General features: G+C 37.6%; 1 pseudogene; it reads right to left on the bottom strand.

Annotated features, from left to right (window-relative positions):
• Positions 1-12,237: 12,237 nt before the first annotated feature.
• LOC113900833 lies at positions 12,238-14,499 on the bottom strand (annotated as a pseudogene).
• Between the last annotated feature and the right edge of the window lie 1,140 nt (positions 14,500-15,639).

Below are 15,639 nucleotides of genomic sequence, written 5' to 3'. Positions count from 1 at the left end.
TCTACGAGAAAACTGTTGAAATCTGGCAGACTCCCTAAATCGAGAAGACAGATCTGGGAGTCCCAAAAGATCAAAGTATTGAGAGCCCATAGGTCAGATTAATGAAGAAGAGGGAACATTAAGAAAGAGTAGGGGCTTTTGATACTTTCTAAAGTTTTCGCTTGATGCTGATGCTAAGCAATTATCAACCATGTATGTTAGGAAACTGCTCGAGGTCTGGAAAATAGCTACCCAAAAGTGTTGGTCTCTCAGTCATGCCTGACTCTGTGATCCCATTGACTGCACACCACCAGGCTCTTCGGTCCATGAGATTTTCCAAGCAAGGATACTGGAGTGGTTTGCCATTGCCTTCTCCAAACTATCCAAAAGGAGCAGATAAAACAATTCTCAAATATCACACAGCACTGGGACTATTTCATGAAAATAACCCACTGGGCCTTGGACTGATGATTATAAGGAAACTCCCACAGTAGTAGGACAAAGGCAGCTACAGATTAACTAGCCTGCAAGTTTAAAGGAAAACCTTGGAAAAAAGTAAACTGATCCTAAGTGACTGTAACAAAAACAAACTTAATTCTACAGAAATATGAAAATAAAACTTAAAAACAAAAATTCACAATATATGTCACCTTTATAGAAAAGGCAGAGGAACCAGAGATCAAATTGCCAACATCTGCTGGATCATTGAAAAAGCAAGAGAGTTCCAGAAAAATATCTACTTCTGTTTTATTGACTATGCCAAAGCCTTTGACTGTGTGGATCACAATAAACTGTGGAAAATTCTGAAAGACATGGGAATACCAGACCACCTGACCTGCCTCTTGAGAAACCTATAGGCAGGTCAGGAAGCAACAATTAGAACTGGACATGAAAAAACAGACTGTTTCCTAATAGGAAAAAGAGTACGTCAAGGCTGTATACTGTCACCCTGCTCGTTTAACTTATATGCAGAGTACCTCATGAGAAACACTGGGCTGGAAGAAGCACAAGCTGGGAGAAATATCAATAGCCTCAGATATGCAGATGACATCACCCTTATGGCAGAAAGTGAAGAGGAACTAAAGAGCCTCTTGATGAAAGTGAAAGAGGAGAGTGAAGAAGTTGGCTTAAAGCTCAACATTCAGAAAACTAAGATCATGGCATCTGGTCCCATCACTTCATGGCAAATAATTGTGGAAAGACTAGAAACAGTGACAGACTTTATTTTTTAGTGCTCCAAAGTCACTGCAAATGGTGACTGCAACCATAAAATTAAAAGACGCTTACTCCTTGGAAGAAAAGTTATGACCAACCTAGACATCATATTAAAAAGCAGAGACATTACTTTGTCATCAAAGGTCCATCTAGTCAAAGCTATGATTATTCCAGTAATCATGTATGGATGTGAGAGTTGGACTATAAAGAAAGCTAAGTGCCGAAGAATCAATGCTTTTGAACTGTGGTGTTGGAGAAGACTCTTGAGACTCCAAGGAGATCAAACCAGCCCATCCTAAAGGAAGTCAGTTCTGAATATTCATTGGAAAGACTCATGCTGAAGCTGAAACTCCAATACTTTGGCCACCTGATGCCAAGAACTGACTCATTGGGAAAGACCCTGATGCTGGGAAAGATTGAAGGTGGGAGGAGAAGGGGATGACACAGGATGAGATGGTTGGATGGCATCACCGACTCAATAGACATGTGTCTGAGTAGGCTCCGGAGTTGGTTATGGACAGGGAAGCTGGGTGTGCTGCAGTCTATGGAGATGCAAAGAGTTGGACATGGCTGAGTGACTTAACTGAACTGAACTATCAAAAATTACCAGTGTGAGAAGAGGCAGAGAATGTGATCTTTGGTGAGGGGATAAACACATCTTTACAAAATGATACAGGAATGCCACAGGAATACCACAGATTCTGTAATTAGCACATAAGAAACCTAAACCAGTTATAACTTCATTCCATATCTTCAAGAAGGTGGAGGGAAAAGTAAGCTTATTAAGTAGGATGTAGAAGAAATTTAAAATGGGCCTCAAATTGAATTCCTATGTATTAAAACTATGATTTCTGACATGAAAAATATACTTGATCATATGAACAGCAGATGAGAATGTTATGTGTTCAGTTGACTAGTCATGTTCAACTAGTTGCAACCCCTTGGACTGTGCCCACCAGGCTCCTTCTGTCCATGGAGTGTCCCAGTCAAGAGTACTAGAATGGGTTGCCATTTCCTACTCCCATGTATTCCCAACCCAAGGATTGAACCAGCATCTCTTGTGTCTCCTGTACGGACGGGTGGATTCTTTACACTGTGCCACCTCGGAAGCCCCTGGGAAAATTAGTAGGTTAATGAACATGAAAACACAGTGTAGAAGTAACCAAAATAAAACATATTAATAAAATAAGACATTAAAATGCTAAATGGGGCATCAGTGAAATGTTGAACAATCTCAGGAGCCTAATATATGTATAATAGCAGTCACTGGAGAAGAGGAATGTAGGTCAGATACAATTTTAAAGTAATGATGAATAAAACCTTTCCCAAATTTGATTAATACTACAAACACAGAGATCCAAGAAGTTCAAAGAATCCTAAGCAAACTCTTGTAGAAGAAAATTACAGAAAATTTACGTGATATTGACTTCACTGAATCCAGAAAAAAAAGCAAATATAAAATCAGCTGGAGGAAACAAAAGAGATTTTGCACACAGTAGAACAAATATTAGAATTACAGCAGAGTTCAATTGAAAAAATAAGAGTCAGAAGTCAAAGCAGTATTAACAGAAGTATTAACAGAACAAAGTAAACTTAGCAAGAATATATTTATACTTATATTTTTGAAAAAAAATAAAGACCTTTTTAAATGTAGTAAAGCTAAAATAATTGTTACCAACATAATTCTACATTGAAAATGTTAAAGCCATTCTTTCAAACAGAATAAAAATAATATCAGATGGAAATCTATATCTAGTTCAGTGAATTATGAGCACATACCCCCTAGAAAGCTAAATAGGTGGGCAAATAAGAAAAAAGTTTTTAGCATAATTTTGAAATCTCTTTACAGATATTGCTTAAAGCAAAAACAATAACACAACTTAAAGTTAATTAGACTCTATGACAATAACATAACAAATGCCTGAGGAGAAAATGGAAATGTACAGATAAGAGGTGGTTACATGAAATAGTATGTCATCAGTTGAAGGTTGACTGTAATATTATAGAAAAGAGTTATAGCTAGCAAGAATATTGGAGTGGGTAGCCTATCCTTTCTCTAGCTGATCTCCCTGACCCAGGAATTGAACCAGGGTCCCCTATATTGCTGGTGAGTTTTTTACCCACTGAGCTATCAGAGAAGCCCATATAAATTAACTAAGAAGTTCAAATAGAATTATTAAGATATACACAATACATGGCAGAAAGGAAGAAATGGGGATGAAATAAAATGAAATGAAATAAATACTAGTATACTGTATTTAAACTCAACTATATCAATAGCAAACTTAAATCAATATAGCTTAAGCACTCCAATTCAATATCAGAAATTTACTAAAGAAAAAATGACTTTAAATATAGCATTAAAGTTAGATAATTTAAAAGATTGGAAAAGATATACCATGCTAACACTAATGAAAAAAATAAAAAGGATAGTGCACTTGTTTATATATCAAATGAAATTTCATAGCAGAAAATATTACCACGGATGAAGAGAAATATTTATCATTGCTAATATAATTGATTCACCAAAAAGATAACAATCTTAGTGTTTATGTGTCTAACAATAGCACTTAGAAATACATGAAGCAAAATTTAATTGAATTAAAAATTAAAGAAATATAAAAAATCTGTAGTTTTATTTGAACATTATTATTTGAGGATTGATACAAGCAAATCAAAAATCAGTAAGGTATAAAAGACAACACTGTCAACCATAAAAAAGTCCTCAATAGATTCAAAAGAATGAAAGCTGTAATGAGAATCTTTTCTGATTACAATGTAATTAAACTAGAAAACAATAGTAAAAATACCTTTTGAAAAATCAAGTATGTTTGGAAACTAAATAACATACTCCTAAAAAACAACTGAACAAAAGCAAAAACCAATAGGGAAATTAAAATCCATTATGAACTGAATTAAAAAATAGCACCAAAACCTATAAAAAATTTGAGATCAAAATATAGCAATGTTTTCTGGAAAATTTTTATCCATAAAGAACTATATTAGCATAAATAAAAGTCCTAATTACCAAAATTTCCAAATTAAAATTTAGATAAAAAAGAGCAACTTAACTGGTGGGCTGTCCCAGCTGGCACAGGTATCCTTCTAACTTTCTTTCTAGGGGTTTGCCCTGTCCCACCCAGTGGGTGGCCTTGCCAGCAGGAGTTCCCTTCAGAAGCAGCCAGGTGGCCAGCACTGCCCACCATCATTACCACAATAACTGTGGCCAGGCCTTGCAGGCAGTCATACTAGGGACGACCCTGAAAGTCAGTCACAGTGATAGCCAGAATTCTCATCCAGCTTGGCCAGGGGCCAGTCCAGCCCACAATTGCTCTTGTAGTAGCCATTGCCAGTTTCCAGACCCTCTGATCACCCAAGTCCAGTTTGCAGGTCAACTGAGGGTCAATCGTTCTTGATGATCTCTGCCAGCATTAATCCACTAAAAATAAATATTAAAGTACCAGATTTCAAAAACTGTGGGTTTGATTGCTGCACAGAACATCTACTAATTGGCCAAAAAAAAAAAAAAAATTGATGACATTAGCATATTAAATGATCTCTAATATTTATCAATAAATACTGCAATTAATTGATTGTGATGTAAATAGGCACTATCATTGTTGAAATTTGCTTATCTACTTTACCAATATTGTTTTCTTTCCAAAGGATAAAAACTATGTTTCTTTTAAACATGTTTACAGATGAAGAGCATGTTTTATTTAAAAAGTTTATAGATGGAAAGATTAAGTATATTTGTTAATAGTTTAATCTACATTAACCAAATTGTCATCTGTATAAGGAAAATATACATATTCAAATAACTATATTGTCATTTTAGTTGAAAAAATTTTAATGAATCTCTTTCCTTTAAAATAGATGGAAAAAAAATCCCACACACACTGGAGCGCATGCACACTCAGTCACTCAGTCCTGTCCAACTCTATGGGACTCCATGGACAATAGCCTGCCAGGCTCCCCTGTAAATGTTATTTTCCTAGCAAGAATACTGGAGTGGTTTGCCACGCCCTCCTCCATGGGATCTTCCGAACCAAAGGATCAATCCTGTGTCTCCTGCTTCACAGGTGGTTTCTTTACTCGCTGAGCCACCTGTGAAGCCCCCATACACTGGAGACTTGGTACAAATTCCTAAAAACAGTCCAAGCTGAAGAGTAAGATTTTATCTTTGAAATCAAGGGAAAAAGGAAAGAAAATAAGGAATAAATGAAATGCACATTTATTTTGAAAAGATTAAATGTCCTGTTTACTCTAATCCTTTCTTTCTCATAAAGACTTTTGAAATTTCCTTGGACTGCATGGAGATGAAACCAGGCAATCCTAAAGAAAGTCGGTCCTGAACATTCATTGGAAGGACTGATGCTGAATCTGAAGCTCCAATACTTTGGCCACCTGATGCAAAGGACTGACTCATTGGAAAAGACCTTGATGCTGGGAAACACTGAAGGCAGTAGGAGAAGTGGGCAACAGAGGATAAGATGGTTGGATGGCATCACCAACTCAAAGGACATGAGTTTGAGCAAACTCTGGGAAATGCTGATGGGCAGAGAAGCCTGGTGTACTGCAGTCCATGGGGTCCCTAGGAGTTGGGCATGACTAGCAACTGAACAACAGCAAAAAAAGTCTATGGGCATAGAACACCATGTATTCATGGCAGATTGAGAAATTAATATAATTTATTCAGAAGATGTCATCTGAAATCAGCTTATTGGAGCATAATTTCTGATCTTGCCTAGTTTTTTTGTCAAAGTAGAAAATAGTATTTTGGCAAATACATTTACTTTTGAGTCTATGTTATTTCATCAATAAAAAGAGATAAGAAATAAAGATTACTCCAAAAGTAGATTACAAGGATTAAAAATGCATGAATAACTAAAAAGAGTCCCTGGTATTTATATCTAAGCACTTAACAAACATTACTTGTGATTGTTGTCATCATGATGGTAAAGTATATTTGTACCTTGATTCCAGCTTTGAGTCTATGCTTCTTTCTTGCAGATCACTAGTCTATAAGTCTTATCTGATTAAATAGGTGATATCAAAGAATTAGAATCAAAAGCCAGCATTTCAAATCAAATTTTGGAGATTTCATTCAAAAGGTACATATTCTTGAACTGTTTAAATTCAATATGGGCTTAATATTCATATTGATTATTAAAATTATATGGAATTTCTCAAAAGTATCAGCACTCTTTTAGCTGAATCTCATGAAGATCGGGAGTTTATTATGATTCTGGGAAATGTGAAACCAACTTAGATGAAAATCAACTGAAACTCTTACTCAAGAGGTTTACAAATTAATTTGATTCATAAACAGCAGACAGTGCAACCTTTCTTTAATTAAGAAAATCTAGGTCAACAAACATATTCACACATATGATTTAATGTGACTTTATTTGAGGATTATACAGTTTACAAAACATATTTTATTATTATTTAATCCTTTCTAATTACCTACAAATTCCTTTGAGGGGCTTCTGCAGTTTTATGGTTTCTATGCAATTGGGGATAGATATATAACTTGCATTAAATGCTAAGTCAATTCTAAAATGTCTGTGTCCTTTGGATTGCATTCTTTTTATTAAACAGGTGTTTAAATGATATTAGGCTATTTATTTTAAAAGAAATGAGCAGCCATGATGGAGTAAATGGTATCTGAAATTTCCTCCTACTCTAACCAACTTTGAAATATATAAAATGATTTTTTCAGACAATATGTAACTGGCAGCATATCCTATGGTTCCTTAAACAAGACTGCAAATTATTTATGTCCTGTTATCACACTGGTTTCTGGATTGATCTTGCTTTCAAGACCATGGAGAAGCAAGTATGGAAGTCTTGTTGAGTTGAGGAAACAAGTAATAGTGCTGAGGAAAGTTGAGTGGGTAGATTTTACAGGGTAAATTATGAGGGCTTTGGAAATCTGCTTAGAGTTCCTCTTGAGGCATTGGTTTAATTCTAATGTATACATGTTTAGGGTTAACTACCCAGGGACAAGCAAATAACAATTACCAGGGAAATAACTACTACTAAGGAGCTGTAAATTGACCAATTTTTAGGACTCACTAATTTATATTTCCTCTGAAAGTATATAACAGTCATGTTATTGTACATCTTTAATAGCATTTGTTATTTTGAAACTTAAAAAAGCGGAAGTTTGCTTGATGAGTGTGATATGGATACATTGTTTTGTCAACCTGAGAATAAAGATGCTATTAAACATCTGTGCCATTCAGTGGTAACTTTTGAAGAGCCATGCAAAAAAAGAACTATGAAATGTGTTTAAGGATTTATATAAAAATATGAACATAATATAGAAAGAAATGGAAATATTAAGAATAACCTAGTCAAGGCTATGGTTTTTCCTGTGATCATGTATGGATGTGAGAGTTGGACTGTGAAGAAGGCTGAGCGCCGAAGAATTGATGCTTTTGAACTGTGGTGTTGGAGAAGACTCTTGAGAGTCCCTTGGACTGCAAAGAGATCCAACCAGTCCATTTCTGAAGGAGATCAGCCCTGGGATTTCTTTGGAAGGAATGATGCTAAAGCTGAAACTCCGATACTTTGGCCACCTCATGCGAAGAGTTGACTCTTTGGAAAAGACTCTGATGCTGGGAGGGATTGGGGGCAGGAGGAGAAGGGGACAACAGAAAATGAGATGGCTGGATGGCATCACTGACTTGATGGACGTGAGTCTGAGTGAACTCCGGGAGTTGGTGGTGGACAGGGAGGCCTGGCGTGCTGTGATTCATGTGGTCACAAAGAGTCGGACACTACTGAGCAACTGAACTGAACTGAACTGAAAGTAGCATCTAGATCTAAAAACAATTCAAAAACTAAAGTGAAGCCAGTTCACAGAATCGGCTTATATCTGCAGATTTGACACTTATTTTAGTTTTGACATGAAAATGAAGATTACTGCTCTTGAGGACACAGGGGAAAAAAACAAACTCTGAAAGTTTAAAGAAGAAAAAGCAGTTCAGCATGGAGAAGAGGGAAGGTAAGAAACAGAACTTCAGTAATAAGTTGCCTAATACACTTATACCTGGAATTCCAGCAGAAAAAAAAAAAAAAAGATGGAAAGGAAGAAAATTCATATTGAAAAAATATCACACATGTGCACATCCTTTTTCATGAAATATAGTGTTTCAAACTTAAATGCAGTTTTGATGTAACAAACAGGAAGGGAATCAGCAATCATGTGCAAAACTACCAAGAAAGTTAAGATGAGGACTCACATTAGATTTTGATTTACAAATTTAAAGAACATTTGAACCTTGAATGTAATGTCAATATAAAGATGGGAACTAAACAGATTATGATAAAAAGTGGAAAATTTTAATTTCTCTTTTTTTAACTATGTGCATATTATGAAAAGTGAAAGTGTTAGTCACTCAGTTGTTTCTGACTCTTTGTGACCCCAAGAACTGTAGCCTGCCAGGCTCCTCTGTCCATGGAATTCTCCATGCAAGAATACTGGAATAGGAAGCCATTCCCTTCTCCAGGGGATCTTCCCTGACCCAGGGATTGAAGCTGGGTCTCCTGAAATGCAGGCATATTCTTTACTGTCTGAGCTACTAGGGAAGCCCTGTATATAATTTCCATGTACTTATTTTTAATGAAAATTGTATGCATTGTAATCTCTATTAAAGATAAATACTTGCAAATTATGCAATATATGCCAATATGTGTGTGTCAGTTACTCAGTCATGTCCGACTCTGCAACCCTATGGACTGCAGCCCACCAGATCCTTTGTCCAAGGGATTCTCTAGGCAAGAGTACTGAAGTGGGTTGCCATTTCCTTCCCCTATATACTAAAATAGTTAATCTAATTTAATAAATATTAAAATTTAATATAACTCCTCAATATTCGTTATTGTTTTCATTTTCCCTTTCTTGGATACTATTAATAGGTATAATTATATCATAACTCCTCCTTTCTTTTGGTTTATAATTTTATGACACAGGTAATATAAAAAACAGACTATTTATGTATACTTTTAAAATGTGTGTAAAGCAAATACATTGCGTGAATTATTGTGAATTGTTTTCATTCAAATATATTCAATGAAGTGTACCAAAACTGACATGTGTGGCTATAGTTTATTAGTGTTAATTGTGGCCATGTAAAGGTGTGACAGTTTTTATCAATTCTTTTGTTGACTGATATTTTTGTCTTTTCTTATTTTTTTAATATTAGGAAAGATGATTTTTGTAAATGTCAGTTTGTGCACATGTATATTTGGATTACTGGGTCCACTTTGGCATGTTCTATTATTTGCTACACATTTTCACATTTACAATTTTTCTCAGTTGTAAACTATTTTGATGATGGATGTTTAGTCACTCATTTGTGTCCAGCTCTTTGCTACCCTTTGGTCTGTAACTTGCCAGTCTTCTCTGCCCATGGGATTTTTCAGGCAAGAATACTGGAGTGGGCTGCTATTTTCCTACTCCAGGGGATCTTCCCAACCCAGGGATTGAACCTGCATCTCCTATGTCTCTTGAATTGCAGGTGGATTCTTTACCCCCTGAGACATCACGGAAGTCAAAGTGAAAGTGTCAGTCACCTCTGTCCATGGAATTCTCCAGGCAAGAATACTGGCTGCTGCTGCTGCTAAGTCGCTTCAGTAGTGTCCAATGTGTGACCAGGATGGCAGCCCACCAGGCTCCTCCATCCCTGGGATTCTCCGGGCAAGAATACTGGAGTGGGCTGCCATTTCCCTCTCCAAAGGATCTTCCCAATCCAGGGTTCAAGCCCAGGTCTCCCACATTGCAGGCAGATTCTTTACTGTCTGAGTATACCACTTTAGATTTCCTCTAGTAGCATATAGCTGTGTGTTACAATTTACCTTTGGCACCTCTTATTTTTATAACTTAAAAAATGTTTGATGGGTATTAAAAGATTTTTATGTTTCCTATTTGACAACTCTCTGTTAAATAGTCAAAGTGACCCTCTTTAACAATATTTATAGGAAATTCAGTTATCCTCTTTGGTGGATTGTTATTTTCTTTTGGACATATTTTTTATACATTTTTTAATCTGTATATCATTGCTGTTAATTTTAATTAATAGTTAATTCTGATTAAAATTTATATTGATAAAACATGTTAAGTGTATTATAACTATATTTTCGTGGAATATAGTTGTATTTTAATTTTTCTAGTTGCAGTTAAATACATTTTTATTTGAAATATAATCAAACTGCTAATACTTCAGTTTAGTTCAGTCGCTCAGTCGTGTCTGACTCTTTGTGACCCCATGGACTGTGGCACGCCAGAATTCCCTGTCCATCACCAACTCCTGGAGCATGCTCAAACTCAGGTCCATCAAGTCGAAGATGCCATCCAGCCATCTTGCCCTCTGCCGTCGCCTTCTCCTCCTGCCTTCAATCTTTCCCAGCATCAGGGTCTTTTCCAATGAGTCAGTTCTTCACATCAGGTGGCCAAATATTGCAGTTTCAGCTTTAGCATCAGTCCTTCCAGTGAATATTCAGGACAATTTCCTTTAGGATGGACTGCTTGGATCCCCTTGCAGTCCAAGGGACTCTCAAGTGTCTTCTCCAACACCACAGTTCAAAGGCATCAATTCTTCAGGACTCAACTTTCTTTATAGTCCAACTCTTACATCCATACATGACTACTGGAAGAAACCATAGCTCTGACAAGATGGACTTTATTTGGCAATGTCTCTGCTTTTTAATATGTGGTCTAAGTTGGTCATAGCTTTTCTTCCAAGAAGCAAGCATCTTTTAATTTCATGGCCAAAGTCACCATCTGCAGTGATTTGGATCCCAAGAAAATAAAGTCTCTCACTGTTTCCAGTGTTTCCACATCTATTTGCTATAAAGTGATGGGACTGGATGCCATGATCTTAGTATTTAGAACATTGAATTTTAAGACAGTTTTTTCACTCTCCTCTTTCACTTTCATCAAGAGGCTCTTCAGTTCCTTCAGTTTCTCCCATAATGGTGGTGTCATTTGTGTATCTGAGGCTATTGATATTTTTCCTGGCATTCTAGATTCCAGGTTGTGCTTCATCCAGTCCGGCATTTTGCATGATGTACTCTGCATATAAGTTATATAAGCAGGGTGACAATATAGAGCCTTGATGTACTCCTTTCCCAATTTGAAACCAGTCTGTTGTTCCACGTCCAGTTCTAACTGTTGCTTCTTGACCTGCACACAGATTTCTCAAGAGGCAGGACAGGTGATCGTGTATTTCCATCTCTTTAAGAATTTTCCACAGTTTGTTGTGATCCACACAATGAAAGGCTTTGGCATAGTCAATGAAGCAGAAATAGATGTTTTTCTGGAACTCTCTTGCTTTTTTGATGATCCAACGGATGTTAGCAATTTGATCTCTGGTTCCTCTCCCTTTTCTAAAACCAGCTTGAACATCTGGAAGTTAGTTCACCGTTCATATACTGTTGAAGCCTGATTTCAAGAATTTTGAGCATTACTTTGCTAGCATGTGAGATGAGTGTAATTGTGTGGTAGTTTGAATATTCTTTAGCATTGCCCATCTTTGGGATTGGAATGAAAACTGACCTTTTCCAGTCCTGTGGCCACTGCTGAGTTTTCCAAATTTGTTGGCATATTGAGTGCAGCACTTTCCCAGCATCATCTTTAAGGATTTGAAATAGCTCAACTGGAGTTCCATCACCTCCACTAGCTTTGTTTGTAGTAAGGCTTCCTAAGGCCTACTTGACTTTGCATTCCAGGATGTCTGGCTCTAGGTGAGTGATCACACCATCATGGTTATCTGGGTCATGAAGATCTTTTTTGTATAGTATTTCTGTGCATTCTTGCCACCTCTTCTTAATATCTTCTGCTTCTGTTAGGTCCATACCATTTCTGTCCTTTATTGTGCCCATGAAATGGTCCCTTAGTATCTCTAATTAACTTTAAGAGATCTTGAGTCTTTCCCATTCTATTGTTTTCCTCTATTTCTTTGAATTGATCACTGAGGAAGGCTTACTTATCACTCCTTACTGTTCTTTGGAACTCTGTTAATGCTTGCATGATTATTTATTTATTTTTTTTCTAGGATGAAGGCATTTATTTAACACCTTTCCTTGTTGAACCATGGGATTCTGACCTGGAAAGCTGATGGACTGCTGAAATCCTTGGCCAAGCAGATTATTTTGAGGTGTCCTTGTTCCCATATGCTGCTGAGTTTGGTTAACTGTTGAAGATTTTACAAGTCATATCCCTATTGGAAGGGGGAGCGGAGGATGCAGACTTGTTGTTGAGGTGAGGCTGTACGGGGGGTTGGGAACTTAAAAGGCCCTCCTTGCAAGTTCATCTGAGGAGCTGTTAAATGGCCTGGGTTGTTCATCTGAGGAAAGCTTCTCTGGGTTCCTGAAGCTTGCTGCTGCCAAAGGTGTATGGAGGAGGAGAGCAGGAAGTTGTCTGTATGGTAGTTAAGGATGATCTTGCCTGGATTTGCTGTCGCATTGGGCCAGGCGGGGGAACATTTCCTACCCTTGATTTGCAGTCATTGTGCCAGAGAACTCTAGGCTGGAGGCAGCTGAATGACTCCAGAAGGCAGCTTGTTCCAGCCTAGAGGAAGAGGAACTTGATTTGGGGCAGTAAACTGGAGTTGAATCCCCTGTGGCTGTTGCTGCTGATGTTGCTGTATGGTTCTTGCTTGCATCTATTGCTGCTGCTGCCGCTGGGGAAAAATTAGCTGGGTTTATTTGTCTCTTCACTGGGACAGGCTGTATTGGGTGGTGCAGAGGAACTAAAGATCCTCAGCGATGACTTCACTGCCGTATATGGAGCCCAGAGAAGAGTGGATCAGTTGTGTCTGACTAGAAGCACGACAAGGAGTCTTGGGCTGCATTTTGAATTGGGGCTTGATGCCATCATGGAATACGGCACGTTTCTACCCTGGGATAGCATAACAGTTGCAGTGTTGGTCATCCTTATTATCATGGAGCACCTTTCATGGGAAATTCCATCTTCATCGTAATTTAATTTCCGCTCCCATGGATCCTTTATTTCTCACATCTTGGCTTTGGTTCTGAGACAAAGCCAGGTTTCCCTTCCATCTGAATGAAGAGAATTCCCAGATCCTAAAGACACTGGTTGTTGCTCTGCATCAGGATCCATAGCCTCTCCGCTGCTTCCCAGAAGATGTTGAATGCCACATGTAGGATGTTCCATGGCTCTACCTTTCCATACCTTTAGCTTGCTGGATTCCATGTGTAATAAATTGAGTGTATTCTCCAATATTATATCCAAGTTCCATTTGAAGTCTTTATCATCTCTGTTTCCTTTGAAGGCCAAAAAATCCACCTCTGAGTCGTCCACTGTTAATGAGCAAAAGGAAATACGTTGTTACTCTTTTTCAGTGGCTAAGTGGTGTCCTACTCTTTGTGACCCCATGGACCGTGGCATGCAAGGCTCCTCTGTCCTTCACTGTCTTCTAGAGTTTGCTTAAATTCATGTCCATTGAGTCAATGATGCCATTCAACCATCTCACCCTCTGTCGTCACCTTCTCCTCCTGCATTCAGTCTTCCCCAACACCAGGGTCTTTTCCAGTCAGTCAGTCTTTCACATTGGGTGCCAAATATTGGAGCTTCAGCTTCAGCATGAGTCCTTCCAATGAATATTCAGGGTTGATTTCCTTTAGGATGGTCTGGTTTGATATCCTTGCTGTCCAAGGGACTTTCAAGAGTTTTCTCCAGAACCACAGTTCAAAAGCATCGATTTTTACATACTCAGCCTTATTTATAGAATGTCTTTTAAATTTGGAAGGTTGTCCAAAACCATGGTGAATATTATTCCAGAAGCATGTGTGTGTGTTAGTTACTCAGCTGTGTCTGACTTTTTGCAATCCCATACTCTGTCCATGATATTCTCCCAGAGAGAATACTGGAGTGGTTTGCCATTCCCTTCTCCAGGGGATCTTCCCAATCTAGCAACTGAACCCAGATCTCCTGCATTCCAGGCAGATTCTTTACTGCCTAAGCTAACAGAAGCATATGTCCACCATATTCCAGGTGGACAATACAGAAAAAAATGTTTTTCTTAATTTTTATCATTTATATAGGTCATCTTCTAAATCCAAACAGTCTTGCATTTTTAGGACCTGTATTTTAAGGTAGCAGTCAATTGCAAATACTGAGCTTGGCCTCAGCCCACCAGGGTGGACCTTGAGCAATGCCTTTTAAAGTAGATGCACTTGGCCCTCTGTGTATCCCTCCATCTGTTGGGGTCAACCTTAAGCAGTGCCCTTGATAGTGGATGCCGTTGGCCCTCAGTGTATACCTCCATCCATCCTTGCCTGCATCTATCTGTCCAGCCATCAGCACCCAGCTACCAAAATCCAGACCCACCTGGGACTCAGGGAGCCAGTGGGGAGGGCATGGACTAGACCAGGCTGGGGAGGAAGGGGAGATAATTTACTTTGTGTCAAGGAATCCTTTTCTTTCCAGAAGCTTTCAATATATCATTGCATGTTTTATTCTGAAAGTTTCATGGTTCCTTGTCTTAGCTAATATTTAATTCACCTATAATTGAACTGTCTAAATGGTGTGAGGTAAGAGTTCAACCCTTTTGTGTGATTACTCCCACAGCATTTATTGATCTGTTCCTTCTTTCCACAGTGGTCTCAATGTCAGACAAATAAACATTTGTCTCTTTTTCCAACATCTTTATTCTATTACTTCATATCATTTGTTTAATTAAGCATCACTTTTCATGTGTTTTTCCAAGTTAATATTTATCAAGAGGTATCAATGGCTACACAGAGAAGATAAATGCAAATTACAGATCTATTCTAGGGCACATATGGGTGTGTGCTCAGTTATATCTGACTCTTTGTGACCCCAGGAACTATGCCCACCAGGCTCCTCTGTCCATGGGATTTCTCCAGCAGGAATACTAGAATTGGAAGTCCGGAAAATAATTTCTAAGATATTTTATATAAAGGACAGCAGAAAAGGAAGAATTGTTGGGCAGCATTTTTCAAGTAGAATATATTTTTATTTTTTACAATGGAGCATGAATCCTTTTAGATAAAGATGAGCTTTCCAGTTCTTTACAGTACCATATTATTCTCATTTTTTAACACTCTGCATGTCTCTCTAATTTGTTATCTCTCTGGTGTCTATAGGCATTAAACTGTGGAATACCAGATTTAAGGATCAATTCTTTCTTTTCTACATTTATCCCACTCTTAAGTTTGAAGAGCTTCTACTTAATGATGGAAATAGAAGAAAAATTATAGTAAAGACTCTTTTTTTACTTCTTTGAAATAATATCACCTGCCTCAAACAGTTTGACCTCTCTTGCTCATTTGCCTTTCTCTGCAAACATTCCCTGAAGTCTCACTTATCTTATATTAAACATGTTCACAAGTCACAGCTCATTTTGAACTCAGATCTTCCTGATATGATTTTTCTAAATTTTTGTCACA

The sequence above is a fragment of the Bos indicus x Bos taurus genome, chromosome 11 (assembly GCF_003369695.1).
Source record: "Bos indicus x Bos taurus breed Angus x Brahman F1 hybrid chromosome 11, Bos_hybrid_MaternalHap_v2.0, whole genome shotgun sequence".
NCBI classification, from domain to species: domain Eukaryota; kingdom Metazoa; phylum Chordata; class Mammalia; order Artiodactyla; family Bovidae; genus Bos; species Bos indicus x Bos taurus.
Note: the sequence above shows the minus strand (reverse complement) of the source record. Positions and strands in the feature narration are given on the sequence as shown.